At 33.8% G+C, this 8,484-nt stretch overlaps 2 long non-coding RNA genes across 2 annotated transcripts; both read left to right on the forward strand.

Annotated features, from left to right (window-relative positions):
- Nucleotides 1-663: 663 nt before the first annotated feature.
- Nucleotides 664-2,784, forward strand: LOC149265974 (uncharacterized). The gene is made up of 2 exons (XR_016252308.1): nucleotides 664-800; nucleotides 2,651-2,784. It is a non-coding gene; the product is annotated as an uncharacterized LOC149265974 (long non-coding RNA).
- A 325-nt stretch (nucleotides 2,785-3,109) lies between these two features.
- LOC149265975 (uncharacterized) lies at nucleotides 3,110-3,611 on the forward strand. The gene is made up of 2 exons (XR_016252310.1): nucleotides 3,110-3,226; nucleotides 3,335-3,611. It is a non-coding gene; the product is annotated as an uncharacterized LOC149265975 (long non-coding RNA).
- Nucleotides 3,612-8,484: the final 4,873 nt, after the last annotated feature.

Raw genomic sequence — 8,484 nt, forward strand, 5'->3', positions numbered from 1 at the left:
TTATTTTATTTTTATTTTTTTTATTTTTTATTTTTACTTAATGTGAGATCACTATAAAATTGGTGTTTTGAATACTTTTAGGTTTATAACTTAATGATCATGTTCTACTTCATCAGGCCCCCCCCAGGCTATTACTACATCATCCTATCCTTCCTAATCCCTTCCGCTCCCATCCTATCCGTCCTCTACTGGAGTATGCCATGGCGTCAGTTGTACTGACCCTACCATTCATAAACTCCAAGGGTGACAGCGTTGGCTATACCGACCTGATCCCTAGTAGGCATCTGGCAGTCATCATCACACGTCTAGGGGAGCGTGACTCGCACAGTCCTCCCATGACTCCAGGGTTCGGAGGATAAACGGTGGGCAACACCTCCACCCCTCCCAGTGGAATCAGGGTTAATACCCTATCATGGAATCTCTTTGTGAGCCTTGCTTGTTTTGAAGTTTCTGGGCACGGGGGAACGGTATGCATCGGTTGAGAAGCATACTGGGTCGAGTATCTAGGTATACTCGATTTGGCTGGGTGGTTTTGGTTATTCGATAATGAGAGTGCGGGAGTAGTTTTGAAGCACCCTCACCGCAACAACAGTAGCAGGCCAGGTAAGTATTTCTTCAAATCAATAATGGCTCTTTATTTAGCAAGGTCACTACATCATGGCTCGGAAACTGCTGCTTGCCCAGATGCTTCCTATGTCATTGATGCTGGTGGATCTAGGTTATCAACCATTTGGTGGATATATCACCTTTGGTCTGCTTCCGGTGGCAAGGTCTCCTTATTCAATATGATGACATTTAAGGTAAGAGAGTCTTTTACCTAAAGAACAGTGTCACTTTAATGTTTCCGATGATATATATAATTTCAGTTTTGGTAAATTGGTCTGCTTAGGGTTTATTCTCTAATGTCTCACCTTCAACTTTCAAATCATGTGGGTAACTTTTAAATTATGTGGGTAATGGGGTTCAGTTACTCTATAAGGTTCTTGTATAATGTTCAATCCAAAGGCTCCCAATTTATCTAAATCACTGGTTTATGCTAATTAGGTAACTTTTAAATTATGTGAGTAATGGGGTTCAGTTACTCTATAAGGTTCTGTGTAATGTTCAATCCAAAGGCTCCCAATTTATCTAAATCACTGGTTTCATGGGATGCTAATTACTAATTAGTGATTCATTGTAGGTCATGACAACTTTTATGCATGCTGCAGCCACTTTCTGGCTTTCCACCATCTGGACAACAACATCATTGCAATTGGCATGGAGGATTCATCCATTCAAATATACAAAACTCATTGTGCCCTTTTAGCAAAACTCACCTTTTAGTGGCATGCTCTGAACTAGCTGCAATTTTTACAGGTAAAAGCAAAGCTCAAGGGCCACCAAAAGAAAATCACAGGCCTGGCTTTTTCACCTGGGCCTTTTCACATGTTTTTGAATGTGTTGGTATCTTCTGGAGCTGATGCCCAGGTATATGGTTTCTTTTATTATTAAATATAGTCTGACTCCATGATGTTCATCTATACTCACAACCACGTATTTTGGCAATTATATCCGGGCATAGATGGGTGGGACAAGCTAAAGTCAAAAGATGTACATGTACAACCAGGAAGATCGTCACCACCAGTGGGGATACAAGAGTACAGTTTCATAATGATCAAATTCACTTGTTGGTTGTGCATGAGAACCCAAGTTAAACAACAATTAGTTAGACCACATAATACCACATAATATACATAGTTGCTGCCACATGACTTGACCACTAATGCAATGCATATAGTAGCTAGACAAGAGAACAAGGTCAACGTTAATATAAAGGTACCTAACCCATAAAAAAACAAATTGGGAATGGATGTTACAGCCGTGTAAATGTAATTTGTTAACAAGTTAAAAAAGCAATAGCGACAAGGAGTTAAGAAAAAAAACAAAATATCATAGAATAAAATGGATAGCCGATGAACAAAAACAAAAAATGACCAATCAATTGAGCTCTTAAAGATGACCCTCGTGATGTCCGGCCGTAAGCAGATGAGAAATTCGAGTGAAGAGAGGATTTGGAAGGGAACTCATCATCCTTGGAACAATTCATTGTAAAGGCGTGGAGAGTGAAGAATAGGACAGTTGTCTCGGTAAACATGAAAAGTCATGGTGTCAAGTCAAGATTGTATTTTACCTCTCTTTTCATTACTTTTACTTCTAAACAATATTCTCCCACCTGAATATTAAAAATAATAATAATAATAATAATAATAATAAATTCCAACAATTTTACCCCGAAAATAATAAAAATTGCAACAAGGTTTTATAAAAATTCAAGTCCATCACTCCCACCTGAACTAATACTCCTTTTTCCCATCTCAACCGGAGATTTTTAACTATGATGTTTCTTTCCTCTCACGATGCTCTAAGTCAATTCTTTCATTTTGGAAGCTGCTTTTCCATTCCTCCGTCGTAATTAGAAGCTATATATGATGCTCTCAGTCAAAGACCATGTTTAACTTTGCTATATATGATGCTTTCAAGTTGGAAAATTGGATCGCTTGTGCTACGTAGGTACTTGTAAGCAGTGTTGAAATTAAACATAGACAATAATATAATGTCACTTACCTTCTGTATCTGATTGGATCACCTTGTTACATGGTTGCATTTGCAGTGGTCTCCTTATGATCCCCTATCTACTCCTATTTCAGGTGCCATATACTCATGTGACAGCGTCCTAGTTTATGCGAGCTTTTGAGCTTCTGTGATAGTCCAGTTGTAGTGTTTGATGCAGAATATCTGCTCCTATTTCAAGTTACATATACTCATGTGACAGCGTCCTAGTTTATGCGAGCTTCTGTGATAGTGCAGTTGGAGTGTTTGATGCAGAATATCTGCTCCTATTTCAAGTGCCTTATACTCATGCGACAACGTCCTAGTTTATACAAGCTTCTGAGCTTCTGTTAAAGTGTTGGAGTGTTTTATGCGATCTTCTGTGATAGTGCAGTTGGAGTGTTTGATGCAGAATATCTGCTCCTATTTCAAGTGCCTTATACTCATGCGACAGCGTCCTAGTTTATGCAAGCTTCTGAGCTTCTGTTAAAGTGTTGGAGTGTTTTATGCAGGAAGGCTGTCCTAGTTTATGCAAGCTTCTAAGCTTCTGTTAAAGTGTTGGAGTGTTTTATGCAGGAAGCTTGAGGCCTTACTGTCCCGTTGCACTTTCTGCATATTTACCATTGGGAATGAACAGGTAAATGGGCTCTTTCATTCTGTCATGGTTGATACATCTATTTTTTAGATTTGGATTTTGACCATGCATATTATGATTTAATTTATTGTTTGGTTATTTATTCAGCAGTAATGCCGTGGTTGCATCACATCCATCCGAACCGAATCAATTTGCTCTTGGAAAAACAGATGGAGTTCATGTTATTGAGCCTTCGGAGTAAGAAGGGAAATGGGGTGTTGGACCTTCCCCAAATAATGGGACTGCCGGATTAAATCCATATTAAGTAACCAAGGTTCAACACCACCCTTAAGGTAGCTCAATGGAAACATTAGAACAATTTGAAGTGCACTCTTTATTTGCAAGAATACCATGAATAATGGGAGCGTATTGTCAGTGAAATGCCTCACTTGTGTTCCAGTTTTTGAGACATTCTATCAAGATTTTAATTTTCATCAGATATTGTTCAGCAAAGATAAACGATATGTAAATGAAAATAAGTATCTAGGTGCAACCGTGGGTCATGTAAAAATTGAAAGACTGTCATTGGAGCATAATTTATGAATTTTTCTCGCTGTCTATTTTTGTAACCCTTCTTTCAGCCGACAAAACCTGGTTTATGGCATAAGCTTTGTCAGGCTAGGGAATATTATATTTATTAACTGAATCAGCGTTTCCAATGGTTGAATACTATTGGAACTGAGATTGAAGTAATTAAATTGAGAAAACATTAATTATGCACGAGTTTCTGCAGTTGACTCAACGATGGCTTTTTATGGTGCAGTTGACTCATCACTTTTTGGCATGTGCTTTAATTTTCGTGGCCAAGTCGTCACTTTTTATGGTAAACATATTGTTTCTGCAATTGACTCCAGGAACTTTCTTGTTTGGTGACACTATTGTTTAAACATATTGATACAAATATTTACAGGAAAAAAAATTCGTGGCCAAGTCGTCACTTTTTATGGTAAACATATTGTTTCTGCAATTGACTCCAGGGACTTTCTTGTTTGATGACACTATTGTTTAAACATATTGATACAAATATTTACAGGAAAAAAAAATCAATGGGTGATAATTCTCATATTAATTGATCTGATAATGTTCATATTGCTACAGTTTTTGTGTTTTGTTTTTGATGGATTAGGGGAGCAGTCTTTCAATTGATGTGATAATGTAAGGGGAGCAGTCTTTCAATTGATGTGATAATGTAAGGGGAGCAGTCTTTCAATTGATGTGATAATGTTTATATTGTTACAGTTTTTGTGTTTTGTTTTTGATGGACTAGGGGAGAGAATTGTGTTTTGTTTTTTATGGACTCGAGGAGAGGAGATGAGATCCTTACCTTGTGAAGTTGTAATATCACACATTTTGGATATCAACCTACTTTGTGAAATTGTAATATCACACATTTTGGATATCAACCTACTTTGTGAAATTGTAATATCACACATTTTGGATATCAACTTAATAGGAGGCTTCTTTTATGCCATTGGTAGTTGCGGTTCGCTGGGAAGGAATCAAATCAGGTCTTTGTAAGAATATGATTAGCAGTCAAATTAGTGAAATTAAAAATCCGTTCAATTGGAAGTTTTAATACCATCTACATGTCTGCTAGGGAACATTTTGATTTATTACCTTGTTTCCTCTTCTCCGCCTGTTAAATTGTTCAACTAGAAGTTTTGATACCATCTACATGTCCGCAATGAAACATTTTGAATAACTACATTGCTTTCAAATGGAAATAATGTCCTTATGCTCCGTCACTCTTTATTCAATGTTCTTATAGGTTTAAATACATTTTTAATTGATGAAACATTGATTACTTATTGATAGGGTTTAGCAAGATTTCTTATTGCTCATGAAATTCTTCTAAATATATGGAAAAGCAGAGATAAATTTCATGAACAACAATCAATGCTTTCAACCCTTATTTAACTGGCATTGATTTTAATTTCATTGGTAATTATTCATAACCCTCGGGAATAGGAAGAAGAAGGAGCGGCTTCCTTTTCGTCTTCATTTTTCAAAAATTCACGACGTCACATGACTCTATACGTATAAATTACCAATTTCATTAGCATTGTTAATCTTTTGTTATAGATTTGAATATAATTTTTTTTTTCCCTTTAAAAATTGTCATTCATTCATGAGATCCAATGGAAAACTACCACATGATCTGCTTGGTAAGATCAAAAGGCTTGTGCGGTCACAGGAGGGAGATCCAATGGAAAAATACCACATGGCCCGCCAAGTAGGATCAAGGCCACTACAGTCACACTTCTGGGTAAGTGAGCGCTTATCCCTATAGGGGTGTGGGCTATCTCCCTCCTAGGATATGAAACTTATAAAAATGGGATGCTAGTTTTTACTTGGCGCAACACAGAGTATCCCTGTTTCTAGTCAGCCAACATGATTTGCCTATTTCGAAAGTAGATTGAACAAAAAGCTTTGTATAAAGAGCCAGAAAAAAAGAAATGCATTTTTTATTTTTGTTGCCATTGTAAATATTCTTAATCTTGTGTGTATGAGAATGGTATACCATGTAAAGAGAATATCTTCGCATATTTGAATGATGATATTCTCATGCCAACATGATTTTCCTATAAGGTTTCAAAATCCATTTAGTCTACTTGGTGCAACATAGAGTATTTCTATTTCCGGTGAGTCGGCATGATTTACCTATAATATTTCAAAATCCCTTTCAAAAATGTAGAGCAAATTTTAGAAAAGGATTTGTATAAAGAGCAAGAGAAAAAAATTGCATTTTTTATTTCTTGTTGGTATTGTAAATAATCTCAATGTGTATGAAAATGGTATACCATGGAAACATAATATCTTCACAATGATGATACTCTTATGCCAGCATGATTTGCCTATAAGGTTTTAAAATCCCCTTTCAATAAAAAGATGCTATGCTAGTGAAGTGAAAATGGGCTAGTTTTTCTTCGCACAAAGTATCCCCATATCTAGCGAACCAGCATGATTTGCCTATAAGGTTTCAAAATCCCTTTCAAAAACGCAGAGTAGACTAAACAAAAAAGGCTCTGTGTAAAGAGTAGGAGAAAAAATTTACACCTTTTGTTTCTTATTGCCATTGTAAATAATGTGTGCATGCGAACGGTAGAGAAATATTTTGCAATATTTGAATGATGATACTCTTAGGTCAACATGATTTTCTTATAAGGTTCTAAAATCCCTTTCAAAAATGCAAAGCAGAGTTAATAAAAAACTTTGTACAAAAGGCATGAAAAAAATTACATAAAAAACTTCGTACAAAGGGCACGAGAAAAATTACATTTTTGTTTTTTGTTTTTTGTTTTTGTTGCTATTGTTAACAATTTCAATGTATATGAGAATGTTAATACCATGTAAAACTAGTATCTTATATGCATGGTAGAATAAGAATATTTCATTATAATTATAATTATTATTTTCTAATTTGAGAGAGGAAATATAATCTATTTATCCTTTTAAAAAAATCACTATCCAACTATTACCAATGTTAAAAGGTTGCATGATTGCCAAAGGCATTTGGATGTCTTAATTATTGTAAAATAGTTATTATTATTGTAATATTATTTGTACTTTTATTATATAACATTAACTATGTAGTGGAAACATTTTAGCTTTATATCTAATGTTTAACTTTCTAGGAATTTTATTTAAATTTTATGTTTTGAATTTGAATTTTGTTAAGTGAGTCATTTAAAAGATGCATTACAGCGATTTTATAGTCCATAATATCGTATCTTGCATTGGATTAGAATGTTTGTTGAATTGACATAAAGTCAATATTATACCTTGTTATTATTATCAAATTTAAATTATCAACATTATACCTTATTATTATTATCAAACTTAAATAGAAGTAGGGTTAGATAAAATAGGGCATTTCATTTCTTCAAAAACTAAAGTTAAAATAATATTTTAATAGCAATATTCATATTAATGTTTTGTAATCAATATGTTAAATTTATAAAAGCATTTCAAAGATGTCATTTCAGCTTTAATCATAAAATGAATTGAACTAAAATTTATTGTTAATTGAAAAATATTTATTATTATTATTATTATTATCCATTTTTAAGGTCACGGCCAAGCCATACACCAAATTTGTGTATGAGACCCCCTTCTTTGTGGGACAAGGGACCACCTCTGCGCTCCACGCAGCGATTTTGACTGCTAAGTCTACAAAGGCATACATACTCTACCCCTCTGGTTTTGAACCTGTAACTTCTTAGGAGGAAACACATGCTCTTTATGCCCATTCAAGTTGTATAACATATTAAAATGACATGAATAGATAAATATCAAAATTGTGATGTTTTGAATAGATGAATACCAAAATTATGATTGCAAATGTTTCATGTGCATGATTTTCATTTCTCCCTAGTATTGGCTTATCCCCAGATCCATTACCATTATTTATTTTAAATAATTTTAGTCTTTAATACCACTACCACAATGCCCCAACTTCATTCACCATGCTTGGTCACATTATTGCACTGTATATTATTTTCCAAATGTTCACCATGCTTGGTCACATTATTGCAATGTATATTATTTTCCAACTGATTATGTTTAGCCAACCACGACCTATTAATTTGATTATTGAGTCACTATTGTAATGCCTTGCAATGTTGCAATTGATAACATGCATATATTTTTTTCATACAAGTAATAGCCTCAACATCATTCGAAATGAGATCGTTTGTTAAGGATTACTAACACGAGATTGTTTATTAAAACTAACTAACACAAACCTTCTTTAGCATAAAACAACATGATGATGTAGCATTATGACATAAACCTCTTTAGCACAAAACAAGAAGATATGTCGTAAAATGAAAACTAAAACCCAAATATTATAACTTCACTAAGTAATATCATTATTTCTCTAAACTTCATCTTAATTATAAATTATAATAATAAAATAAAAAGCATAAAATGAATGTTATTTCTAATGTTAATTTTTCCACATCATTTTTTTTTGTAATTGATTCTAAGAAACAAAGTACAACTTGCCATAAAATGAAAACTGAGACCCATACTTTATAACTTCACTATGAGTAATTATAATTGTATCCGTAAACTTTATCTTATTTTATAAGAAGAAATAACATAAAATGAACGTTAATTTTAATAATGAGTAATTATAATTGTATTTATAAACTTTATCTTATTATATAACAACAAATAACATAAATTGAATGTTATTTTTAATAACAATTAAATGGTTGAATTTGCATTGGGTCTTTTCCTATCCTCCTTTGTAAGAA

This window comes from Pinus tabuliformis, chromosome 6 (genome assembly GCF_031772625.1).
Source record: "Pinus tabuliformis cultivar Carrire ecotype Pingquan chromosome 6, CPIR1, whole genome shotgun sequence".
NCBI classification, from domain to species: Eukaryota; Viridiplantae; Streptophyta; class Pinopsida; order Pinales; family Pinaceae; genus Pinus; species Pinus tabuliformis.